Raw genomic sequence first — 14,024 nt, forward strand, 5'->3', positions numbered from 1 at the left:
GAATACAAGATCTTCCATACGCATCAAAGAAGCCAAAAACCAATCCCACGGGAGTTGTTGTATCATCGGTAGAAGAATAAGTTGTTGTCACGCTCAAAGGTCTAGCAGAAACTGTTGAGAAAGTCAAGGAACCTCCAATCTTCTGATAGGGAGAATAGGACACGCTCGTGATCTTGGGCTCAGACTCTGGTACAGGAGGCAGAGGGGAAGGAAACAGAGGAGGTGGAGGAGGATATGAACCAACAAGCTTAGTTCCAGAATCGTGAGATTCTGAAGAAGAGGAGGAGGATGAAGAAGAAGAAGACATGGCTGACCAAAACTTGGAATGGATGACTCAGGGACCATTGGCTCTCTCGGGTGCTTTACACAGTATGCCAAAGTGTTCAGAGAGGATGTTGACAAAGTATTACTCTCGTAGAACAGTGAAGGCAGAAGACCACTTGGACAAATTCTACCTACAATTGCAGACACTCAAGGTATGACACGATGACGTTGCATGTAGGTTGTTTCTGTGTACCTTGGATGGTCGAGCAACACACAACCTTGCTATTAATTTCCTCCAAAACTTGGTTATGTTCGAAATAATGTTTTTAGAAAAATTTCTTGATGACGAGACCCCTGCGATGTTGCTCAAGGAGTTGGGCAGTCTGAAGATGGAGTCGAAGGAGAAATTGAAATATTTTAATCATAGGTTGTTGTGAATATTGAAAAATTTTGCAGCGAAAACAAAACCTCATGACTCCATCATTGTCAACTATTATACGTCTACAATACCAACTAGTATTGCATAGTTCGTCAAGTGCGCTACGAAACCAACGTTACTTGAGAACTGCAAAGAGGCAATCACCGTGGAAAAATAGCTACACGCAATTTGAGTCATCAAGGATGATGAACCCAGCAAAAAAATCCAAAGATGCGAGCATGAAGCCCCAGGTTGCAGTGATCAAGGGTAAACACAAGGAACCAAGCGACATTCAAACCCTTACTCGTATTGTCAAGAACTTAACAATTGATGTGTTTGAGTTAAAACAAAAAACGATCGAGACATATGCTAGCAATCTACCTCCCAGACAATAGAAGGGGAGAATGTCATCAAGCAACAACCACTTCTAGGCTAAAATACCATAGAGATATAGATTAGTGTTCCAGATGGAATTATGAGAGAGAATATTTTTGCTTGTTCCATGAAGACCGTCACCCAGAAGGAACTTGTCCAGAATAGAAACAAGTTGCGGACTCAGTATGCAACCATATGCCAAACGCGGTGAACAATGCGTAGTCTCAGCCGAGAGACAAAGATGATGAGGAAGATACTTGTTGACACCTAATCATCAAGATTGGGTGAATAAATATAATCAATGTAAATAAATAATAAGATATATGAACAGTCATCAGGAAATGAAGTGAACAGTCTCCCTCATGTATATAATAAAGACCAACCTGAAGGAATAATATGAATTGATTTGTTTTGAGGAGTTATTGCCTGGTCTGACATGGTATCAGAGCCAACTCCAAAAATTAGTTGTAACTCCCTTCTGCCATTTTCTTACAGTCTATCCACTGCCCCTTGTGGAGTCTCTCTATTGCGCTCTCTAAGCTCTTTGCCATAATTATTGTTTGTGCCATATTCCCTCCTTTCCTTTCTGCGCTCTCCATTGTCTGCCATTGTTTACCATATTCCATATATTCTCTGGTCCGACCTGCCGGATATGAACCAGAGATTCAATATTGTTCAAGCTAAACTCAAACTTCTGTAAAATGCGATTCAAATGCTCTACTGCTAACGTTGAAGCCATCTCATAATCCTGACTGCGTGATAGTTCTACCATCAGCTTTCCGATTTGATTTTCCACATCCATTTGCTTTAACGCTGCTCTGGCACTACAAAATCATGTTCAGACTATTTGTGGAAAATCCTCTCAACCGACCGAGCCATGTCCGATCCGTTTATTTCTGAAGCAATCTTGCCTTTCTTTTACTGCTAAAGGGATTCAAACCGTCCATCCTTATTTCCGGCCATTTCCAGCTAAATCTGATTGTGAATTGGTGGAAGAACTCAGCCTTGTGTGAAATGCTCTAAAGTCGAGCTCAGGAATGCCCGTTTCAGTCTAAGATGCATCAGGCACCCTGAAAGTGCCAATGTGGCTCCATCTCACTTGAAGGACCTCAGTCCCACAGCCGTCGAAGTCTTTTGAACGCTGGAGGAAAGAGTACATTGCTTATTTGATCATCAGGATTTTCCTGCTTGTATTTGTTGAAGGTTAGATTGTCTCGGTTGGGATCCTCACCAAATTTATGAATGAATTGTTGTTTCATCATACTAATTTCTGTTTAGGCAACATCGTAACTGTGGTCCTTGAGCATTTGTATTAAAGTGTTATAGATTCTGTAGAGTTTCTTTTGCTCTGGAGCACTGTCCCATATTTATTTAATGTTGCTATCGAATTTAAATATTTAATGCCTACCATATTACATTTAATGGTGGCTTATCTTTAACGCCAACCATATTACATTGAATGTCGGCTTATCTTTAAGCGCTGCTCCCATATTACGCAAGTCCACCCATTTACGCTGCCTATATATTGATACATCGGCTTGGTTTCAAAGCGCTGTCTAGTTGAATGCGCAATATAGTTTTGTGTATTTACAGTCTTGAGTTATGAACAATCTTGGGTATTGACATTTGCTGTCCAGTTGAATTTTCTCTCCAGTCATATCAAAATTATATTTTTTTCCCATTAAGAGTAAAATTTTGCAGCAGAAGTTTTTGTTACAGTATGCGTTCAATCATATCCATGGTGGGAATAGTTATCATTAGCAAGGAGAACTATCCTGAGTGGTCCCGCATGATAAAACACACCCTCATTTTCAATGAGTTGTCGAAAGGAGTGTGCATTGGAGATGGAGACAAAGAACCAGAAAAACCTACCTCAAACAAAGAGCTCACCATTTGGGAAAATAAGAACAACAAAAATTATGCATTAATCGTAGCATCTGTAAATGAAGAGGTGAGTCGCCATATTTCGCCCTTTTCAACTACTTTCAAAGCCTTTCAAAAGCTGAAAGAACTCTATGAATCACATTCTGCACTGGAAGTTCTTCAACTCATGATTAAACTCTTCACTCTTGAATTACAAAATAATGATCCTCTTGCTCTTGCATCCGAAGTAAAATCTATAATTCATGATATCAAATCCACTAAGGTTGAATTCGATATTCCTCTTATTGCTTTTCTCAAGGCACTTTATCCTACTTACTCCAATTATCTTGACTCATTGCAATCAAATGGAAATCTCAAAGAAATTACCTTTGACTCTCTTGTGAAAAAATTTGCTAAAAGAGAGAAAGCTTTTGGAAAGAAGATAGCCCCTGAATCTTTTGAAGAGGTTGTGTGCCTTGCTCATAAAGAAAGGAATCCTGCTCAAGATTCTTCCAGAGGAAGAGGTGGTTGAAGAGGAAGAGGAAGATATTTTAGAGGAGGGGGGGCAAACACTCTCAGGGAGAAAAGGCAGATTTGCACTGCATACGCTGCAAAAGAAATGGATCACATGATGCCTCTACATGCAAGTTACCTTGGGACAAAATTGAACAACAAAGAAACCAACGGAAAGGTAAAACTAATGACATAGACAAAGGTAAAGCACCTGAATCCACTCACCATGTTGTGGCACAATGTAATATTGGAGTAAATGAAGATTTGTTTAATACTTCACTTGCTTCTTGGAAAAATGATTGGTTGCTTCATTAAGGAGCAACTTGCCACATGACTCATAGAAAAGATCTTTTTGAAGAATTTACTGATAATGTTGATGGAGAAGTATACTTTACATACCAATCAAAAATCAAGCCATCAGGGCTTGGCACAATCACACTTAAATTGCCTGGTCTTCTAGACTTTCTTCTACATCATGTTCTATATCTCCCACAGCTCAAGAGAAACTTGTTGTCCTTGGTCCACATCTGCCAGCAAGGTCACTCCATTCATATATTTGATGGAAAGCTTGAGATGAGAAAAGCATCTGACCACTCACTTGTCATGAGGGGAATAGAAGAAGAAAGGCTTCTCAAGTTGCAAGGTACCTTGGCTCGTGCACAACATTTCTCATACAATTCTCATTATGAAGAAGGTACACTTCCATCAAGTTTATTATGGCATGATAGATTTGGACATTTGAACTATGACAACCTCTGCTTGTTGAATAAAAATGGTGTTGCTGGTTTGCCTACAATTCCTAGGAAATTTAAGCAATGTGATGCTTGCATTCTAGGAAAGCATAGCAAACAGTTTTTTCATGATTCACATTCAAGAGAACATAGAAAACTTGAACTCATTCATTCAGATTTATGTGGTCCAATGCCTGTTCCTTCTGCAAATGGAAATAAATATATGATGACATTTATTAACGACTACACCAGAATGTGTTGGGTTTATTTATTGAAGAACTAATTTGATGCTTTTCAAACATTCAAGAACTTTCATAAATGGATTGAAAATGATGCACAATCTCATATTGGGTGTATTCACAGTGATAATGGAAAAGAATACACATCAAATGAATTTGAAAACTATCTTCGTCAACATGGGATCAAACATCAAACAATTGTGCCTTATAATCCCCAACAGAATGGTGTAGCTAAAAGAATGAATAAGACAATCTTAAATATGGTACGATCCATTCTCTTCTTCAAAAATATAAAGATAATGTTTTGGGCTGATGCTGTTCTATGTGCTACATATATAAAGAATAGATGTCCATCTAATGCTATTAGAAACAAGACTCCATATGAAATGTGGTATGGACATGTTCCTTCGGTAAAGCATCTCAGGGTCTTTGGTTCCACCTATTATGCCTTGATACCAAAGGTACATAGAAACAAACTTGGTGCAAGAAGTCGTAAGTGTATCTTCCTGGGGTATTCAAACACCTCCAAAACATACGTCTCTATGATGAAGTCAATAAAAATTTTGTTTTATCTAGAGATGTAATTTTTCTTGAATCATCCAAAACTGATAATGTTGTTGAGCAACAACTTGATCGCTTGGATAGATTCGCAAATGAAAAATCATTTCAAGAATTTGATAATCATATTCCAAATCTTGAAGGGGGGAGTCCTATACTAGATCAACATGTGGAATCTTCTTATGAAGAACACTCTCCCCCGTGTTAGTGTCGATATCTTCATCCATCCATCAGTGATCAAATTCTCTTGTTGCATTACATGTTAGGTGTCTCACTCGATCAGCTGCATTCCATTAGGGTCATGGATCATCTGATGGTAGTGCCATATTATAAATTTTCCCTCATGTTATTTACCTACTGGCCCATTTTCATACACTGAGATCATCTGCAGTAATTTGTTGTCTTTAATCTACAAGTCATTTTTAGGTTTTTAGGTCTCATTAGGTCTAGGGTTTCATCAATAAGGTCTTGTCAACGCTCAATAACGGTCAGCAAGCACATGAGGAGGTTGAATAAATTCTCAGCAACAATAATTTCAATAATCACATGTTCAATGGTTGATTTTTCCTCAAAACCCTATTTTGAGGAAAAATAGAGTTTTATGTTTCATGTATAAATTTGATGTAATTTCATTTTTTCCCTTACGTAATAATTTCAGAGCTAGCCCTGGTCACCTTTCCAAGCCTCTGCAACTCCACCACCTGCCAAACAAACAAAAAATCAAAGCATTCAGTCCATCAAAGGCAAAAAGTAAAGCAAACTGCCTAAAAACAGAGTTTTTTAAAGCAAGTGAAAATCATACATTAGTAAAGTGGGTTTCCTTGAGTAAAAAATTAAAGCCATGCCTATATAAAGTTTTTTCAAATCAAAGTAGGCTCATTTGTGTCCACAAGTGAAGAGAGTAAGTGCATTTCCATTTTTTAAAGGCCAAGAGAGCGATTTTATGTTTGAAGGGTGAAAATCGGTGGCATGGTGCACAGAGCTAGCGTGGTGCACGTGACAGTATTTCATAGTGTATATTTACAACGGGTGCGATGCACTGAGATAGTGTGGTGCACCTATGAGGTGGCACGGCGCACAGGACTGCAAGGCCCGAAATTGCTCACAACTTCCTCTAAAATCAAAAAATCGCTAACTCCTCAAATATCCAAGTAAGTTGTCACTCCTTCTTGGCCAATGAATGAGTTTATCTTGGTGTTTATGGTGATTTAATGGGAAAAAATTGAAACCCTAGCTCCTTGCATTGCTTGTTAAAAAACATTACATAGGGTTTATAAATTGCATTTTTTTCTGCTAAATCCCACCCTTGCCATTTTCATTCCCTCTCTCCCTCACTCCCTCACTTCATTTTCTCCCTCCATTTTCATTCATATTTCCCATTCCATATTCCCCATATCCCTAAACTACCAACCCTAAATCCCTAATCCCACTATCCCAAAACCCTAGTCAAATATCCCCAAACCCTAATTGTTATTCCCAAACCCTAAATATTATCCCCTAAACCCTTCTATTCCCTAAAAACCTACTAGAAAAATTCCCAAACCCCTCATATCAATCTTGTCATCAATTTTGTGAGTTGGTGGAAAGAGTCAAATACCACCATGAGCTCGCCAAACTGTTTGTGCTCCATCTTCATAATGGCCAAGTCACTTTGGTAGGTGTGACATTCACCTTGACACCTGAGACTATTGCTCAAGCAACCGATATTCCAAATGTAGGTGAGCAGTGGCATAAGGGGCAGCTGGTAGATAGAGATCATTATGAGCCTTACATCAAGGCTAGTTTTCAGAGACAGATCAGTAGAGTTTTCCCATTCAAGTACCTACAAGACACATATGCTCCCTTGATGAAACTCATAATTAAATATTTCACTTGTGAGGGCAGATTTTCACGTCTGTACACCTATCATATCAGACTGTTGATGCACTTTACTAGGGTGAGAATGATGAACCTCCCCTATTTTATTTGCTAGAATATTGAGAAGATGACCACCTTAGTGCAAAGGAAGCCTCCTCATCAGCAGTATAACAGTATCTATCACTTTTCACTAATCAAAATTGTGGTTTTTCATCAGCTTGGTTTATTGAATGTGTGATTGGAGGATTTCATCTCACATGAGGTCTTTACAGGTCCTAAAGTGCCCCCATCAGTTTTTCATGAGGCAGGACAGCCTTCACATCAACAGTATGTTCATGAGACACAAACCACTAGTGTGCCAGTGTTTGTCACATACCAAAAGGGCACTAGAAGATTGTTTACAGCAATAAAACGAGTACTATCTCCACCCGAGGTGGAAGGGGTCTCGTTTCCTCCATCAGTAGACCAGGTACAGGAAAAGGGTAAGAAGCCCTTGCATGATGAGGGACCTTCAGGAGGTCAAGAGGCAGATTTCATTCTTATTTAGGATGATGACACTGATTTGAGCTCAAAGCTCAAAGAGATCATTTGGGAGCAGCAAGATGACATTCATCATTTGTCCCTCAACCTTGAAAGAGCCAAATGGATAATCAATTATTTAGAGTAGAGGAAAAAATAGCTTGAAGATCAGCAAACCATCATGGAGCTCAAAAACATAAAGGCAAACGGCAAGCTGCCAAGAGCAGGAAGATCAAGTTGAAAACACTTGAACAAGAAATTCAAGCTGATCATGAATCTTGGCTTGAGAGGACAAATTTGCACTTGGAGAAGATGTTGGAGAAGGCCAACAGAGAGAAAAACATGTTGAGGCACATGGCATACCACTACTTGGTGAGAAACAAGGTGTGCAAAGCGAGAATCAGGATTTTGAAGGCCAAGTTGAAGAAAGCCATGAGGAAGAGAAAAGAGAAAGATAGATTCCAGATCTTGTATGAGGCTTCCTTAGCCCAACATAGCACCTGCTGAGGAACAATCAGCCCAAATTTCAAGAAATTTGGGTAACTTTTTGTAAATTTTGAATTTTTGGCCTAAAAAACACGTTTTTCTTCCTGGTGCGCCGCGCCACTTGGCATTCGCTTTTGCTAGAGACCTCATTTTGAGGAAAAATCAGAATTTTTGGATTCCACATGGAAAAATATGAATTCCCTCACATGGACAAGAAATTTTGACAGGTTTTGAGCTTCCAAAAAGGTCAAAAACACCTCAAAAATGACCTTTCTGCCCCTTTTTGGACACACAAGAAGCAGTGTTGGGAGAACTCATTTTTGGAGGGGAAAATGGAGATCAAATTTACAAATTCCACCTTTTCTAGAAAGTATACAGGTAGGCCTTTCTAGCAAGCTCACTTGGAATAGATTTGGTGCATAGGAAGGCCTCCAAAAGCAGCTCCAAAGTAGCACGGCACACAGGATAACATTTTCTCATTTTGGCCAAAAAACTTTGTTTTTCGCCTAGTTTCTTCACAGTTTGACTTTTCTCTTTCTAATAGTCAAAATCATGATGTAATTTAATGTGACTTGATGGATTTTGATTTAATTATGCTAAATTTTTGCTCATAGAGGTAGATTCATCATGAAAATTAGTTTGCAACTGAATGAATCAGTTTCCTAGGTTTTAGAGGCATGTTGTTCCACTGCCTACTTTTCAGTTCTTAGTTTAGATCTTGTTGAAATAGCTCCTAAACTCATGAATTCGACCCCTAAAGCCTAGAATGAGTTTTTTATTACTTATATCTAGTAGTTTTTCAGTCATTGGTAAAGGTTGGACTCTTGTGAATGCTTTGAGCATTATTATACACGCATTTCAGCAGTTTGGTAAAGGAATAGACCAGGGTTTGCAGCACTTTATGGGATTCTTGTGGCAACTTGATTTGGTATTGTGTTTCCTTCTATAATTGCAATTTTAAATGTGTTTTATGTATGCCATCATCTCTCTCTATTCATCTTAACTAAATGAAACAAGGATAAAGGTAGAATTCATTGAAGTTGCAGTGCTCTACCTAGGGTTTGTTTAGTTATTTATGTTTTTAGCTGTTTGAAGAGGATCCCTGAGACTTTCATGCCCTCTCCAACTCCTCACCAGTCTAAAAGCTCTCTATTTCACCCAATTTGAAGTACTAAACCATTTGGCTACCTCGCCCCATAGAGATCTCTGCAAGACTGTGTCCATTCCCCGGACCCAAATCTGCCTTTCACATTTGAGCGAGCAAACTCATATTAAATTCAATCAAAATCTTCTACACATATACCTAGCCTAAAATCAGTTTTCAAATTAGTCATCTCAAGCTCTATTAATCATATTTTTCTAAGATTAACAAGGAGAAAGCCCTCTCCTGACCTGGTAGGGCTAGCTACCAGGTTAAATGTGGCTTGATGTTACCCTAGATCCTGCTTTTCTCAGCCTGAGGTAGATTTAGGCCCTAACATAGTGGCGACTCAACTGGGGACAAAAGTTATTATCATTTTTTTTATTTGTAGACTATAGATGGAGCCTGAAGTTAGCAAAGAAGCCTTCAAAACGCTCTTGCTTTGCATTAGCGAAAGTAGATGAATGCTACTTCAGTCAATTGCCGGTCTAGTTTATAAATTGAACATCTGATCTAAACGATTACCCCAGTATCATTAAGCAATTCTAGACTTTGGATGATGAGTTTAGAATTTGATAGGCTGAACAAGTTGATTTTGTCCATTTGATTTTTGGGATTAATTTAACACACTAGCTTCTGGACGATACACTAGAGCCAATCCTAATCCTGATACTCCTCGTATATATGAAAACCCAAATCTCATCCCAAGAATTCTCCAACAAGAAAGTTCTGTGATTCGTGTGTTCAAATCTCGTTCATGTCCTGTTGTTTTTGAATATCTTGAAGATCTTGAATTTGATGAATAGTTTGATCTGTCATTGTTTGAGACTAAATCTGAAAGTGTTGTTGGTTCTACTATCTTAAATCCGGAGTTTTTTAAAGATCTTGAAACTGAAAGGGAAAATAGATCAATTGACAGTTATATCTTGAATCTTCAAACTTCCATTATGGCTTCAAATATTCTTGAGTTCTTAGAATCCGCATCAGCAACTCTTGGTTCATCTGCAATTGCATCTGGTTCAGGAAATCCCACCGAACCTCCTTTCATTCCCACCATTTCCGTGTAGCCCACTATATCAAATCAGAGACCTACTGTCTCTTCTCCTCCATCTACCCCATCAACACCTTAAACATCTCGCATTTCATCACCTCATTTGACACCTCATACACCAATTACATCGTCAACTACTATCATTATTCTGACTCCTCCTACAGCCCCAAGGCCAATTGTAAATTCACCTAAAGCAATGGCTGCCCGATATGGACCCCTTGTGTTGCCTCAAAACTTAGATGCCATGCCCGCTGACTACCAAAGCAAAATCCCATTGTTTGATGGCACTCCTCAAAGCATCACAGCTCAGTAGCATGTGGATAGGATGACTAATTTCTTTGACCTTCATGAGATTGATGCCGAAAATGTGAATATGAGATTATTTGTGCAAACTTTGGGAGGTGAAGTGTGGAAGTGGTTCAGACATTTTTTGGCTGCAAGTATCACTACACTAACCAATCTTCAGAGAAAGTTCTTGGATTGCTGGGAGGTAAAGAAAAACCCTCTTCAAATTCTTTCCGAATATGAAAAAATCAAGAGGAATGTTGGTGAGAGTGTCCAAGATTATTGTGTCAGATTCAATACTATTTATAATGCAATTCCTGATGATATAAATCCACCTATGGGCTTGGCTTTGATTAAATTTCCTGATGGCTTCAATCCTAATATGACATATGAATTGAGGGAAAGATATCTGGCTACATTAGGGGAAAAGTAGAAAATCGTAGTCAGTTTTGAGGCAAATCTGCTTGCCAAGAGAGCTAGAGCAAAGGACGAAAAGAAGGTGACCATAAAAGAGGAAGCTTCTTCCTCCGATCATTTGCTTCGCAAGATTGAGAAGATGTTTGATAGGATTACAATCGCTGATAAGCTTCAAGCACAAGTTAGAAATCCAAACTTTCGTGGTCAACGGCAACCATAATTCAGAATCAAGCAACGAGAACAAAGAGCACAAGATCAAGCAACACAACAGCAAGTGAAGACACCCCTACAACAAAATTTTGTACATGGTCCGGAATCAGATGACGATGAGAACATAATTGGTGAGGAGAATCATTTCTTTACACCTGATGATCTGCCCATTTATATCACTGAAGATGAAGAGTATTCAGAAAGCCCAACTGTACAAAAAGACGAAGATTTCATCTTGGCAAATGAAACAATTCTTGAAGAAGAGTCTGATGAATATCAGAGGGGTTACACGAATGCTTTGACAACCTAGCAGTGACAATTTTCACTCAGGAGTAGAGAAGTTCCCATCAATCCAATTCAAAAGAGGAAGGAAGTGTCACCGCCAAAGAACGATTCTCCAATAGTGTAGAGAAAAGGAAAGGAGACAGTTGATCCTAACACCAGCAAAACACAATCAACAAATGAAAAATCAAATCAGCCAATTGTATCAAAGGAGAAGACTGAAAAGAAGGATGCTCCAGACAAAGAGGTAGAGAAAACATCAGCCTTTAGCTTAGAAAATGAAATTGCTAAGTTAAAAGTGTCAATTCCTTTGACTGAATTAATGAAGAATAGGAGCTATAAAGGTGAGGTGTCTAAGATTTTGAATTTGGATCCATTATCTGATATGGTAAATGTGGAGGATGATCAGCCCAAACTTATCTTTGGACCAACATTAGAAGGTCAGTCTAAGGACAGTGATGTAGCTCCTTTTTACATCAGCCTTAGATTGCATGATTTGTATTACACAATGCCATGTTCGATTCAGGAGCCTCTCATAATCTTATGCCTAAAGAAATCATGGAAAAATTGGGTTTAGACATCACTCACAAGTACCATGATCTATATTCCTTTGATTTTGGTAGGGTCAGATGCATTGGGCTTATTAAAGGTTTGGTGGTCACCTTAGATCAGATTCTGGTGAAGAATGTTTTGATGGATGTGGTTGTGGCATGTTAGCTACCTATACCAATAGGTTTCATTTTTCATGATTGGCATGGGAAGTGCCAATATGATCTAGTTTGGGGATGCAAAGATCTCATATTCTGATGGAAGACACACATTTACATTTGGTTGATGCTGCCCTATCTCCCAATGGGTGATCCAACAGCTTAAGCTGGGTCAGGCCATGTTTCAATTTTTGTTATAGATTAGAGAAAGAAGTCTGTCCAAATAGTTCAATCTTGGCAGACAAAGTAGTTAGATAGAGAAAGAAGGTTCCCAACTGTTTAATCTGGGGCCTTGGAAGCAATAAGGATAGCCTTAGATAGAATATCAAAAGAAAAGCCAAAGGAAAAGAAAAGGCACAGGGTTTGCAAGTCCAAGTGCACCCTCCTTGAAGTAACAAAAAATGCTAGGAAATAGGCAGGGTAGGCAGTGGAATGTTGCAAAAAGCTAAATCCAAGTGCATCACTTGGAGTAAATCAAAGTGGCCATTAGCAGAAAAGGCAAGAGCAGTGGCCTAAGTACCAAAGTGCTAAAGTCATCACTAACTTCCCTCATTTCCCTTTAAAGTTTCTTACTAACCTCCTATGAGGACTGCAGGATCTGCCTGACCAGTCCTCCTTGTGCTCTTCATTTATACAAATTTGATGTCATAAATGACTTCTCTCCTTGAAAAGAAGCCACATTTCTTGTCTAAAAATTCTTTTCATTTTGATCTACTCCCTGACTAAGTTTGATTCCCAAAAAAGCTTAGTAAACACCATTTCCCATTCTCATTCCCCCCAGTACTAACTACTGACTCTATCTACACTAAATCCCTTATGTTTCCCTTCCCCCTACTATTATAACACCATGGTGTATAAACCCCTAAACATGTATAATATTCCCCCCTTGTTAGCACTATAGCTAAATAAATTTGTTTAAGGGAGACATTAGTCCACCAGGGACTATGGTCAACCCTGTCATGAGATTACTCCAGCCTCTGGTTAGAGTAATAACCTCCCCCTAATCCATCATCTCCCCTCTTTTCCTAAAAAATTCTATCAAAGAGCCCCTTTACCTTCACTCAAACCTAATCATAACCCTTTTTCCCCCCACAGATTAACTCAAACCCCGAAAACCCACAAAAATCCCAATAACTAAAGTCCCGCGTCCCAAATATTAAAATGATTATTTTAATATACGGGCGGGTCCCCCCAACATGTGCGACCGGTTGAAAACTCTCGCTGGCCGTTTATCGTCCGCCGCCCCCGATCCAACGGTGGGCGGTCAATCTCGGATCCTGACCTGCCGCCCTTTAACCTCCGGGGAGACGGCAGTATTGGGGGCTGTACCTAGGACGCGTGGCATGCGCTGGGGTTGTTCGGAGCCCCCCTCCCCGATACCGCCTATCACCAAAGGTGGTGCGGGGAGACCGCTTACCACCTTGCTAATATCACCCCTGCGGCACCACGTCACCCACACGTCATCATGACGTCGTGCCTCCTCCGCCCGCCCCACCGCCCCGTGGCCCTCCACGTAGCTCTGCCATCGCCTCTCCCCGCCACCGTGTCCGCCCACGCTGGCCTCCAGCTCAGCGTCCACGTCACCCTCCGTACCCCGGACCCGCCATGACGTCATGCTGACGTCATTGGCAGAAAAAGCACCAATGACCCTTTTTGCCCAAATTTGTCGTTAAAAACAGCCAAACTAGCCGTTTGTGGTCATTTTCAAGTGAAAAGGACGCAGCCACTGTTAACCTGTTTACCGCGAAATTGCCTCCGAGCCATCAAATTCAAAGTTGCGGCTGCCATCACTCGTCAATCCAGCTGCAGTGAGCTCCCCCTGCTCGGCCCGAAGTCGTTCAGTGCTATTTTTCCAGGTATTCACCGCAAGTTCCTTGTTTCGCCCCTATGCATGCCATTTCTATACGAATTCTCCAATAAGCATCGGTCAAATCCTAAATTGCACACTGTCCACTTCTTAATTTGCAATTAAATCAACCCACATTGCCCCAGCTCCATGAATTTGACATTCAAACGATAATTCACGGCTTGACAATTACAAATTTAGCCCCGAGTTGCTCGGCATTGTTCCCTTTTGCCGGGTGGAAGCCCAAGTCTGCATGTCACCA

The sequence above is a fragment of the Pinus tabuliformis genome, chromosome 9 (assembly GCF_031772625.1).
Source record: "Pinus tabuliformis cultivar Carrire ecotype Pingquan chromosome 9, CPIR1, whole genome shotgun sequence".
In the NCBI taxonomy this organism is placed as follows: Eukaryota; Viridiplantae; Streptophyta; class Pinopsida; order Pinales; family Pinaceae; genus Pinus; species Pinus tabuliformis.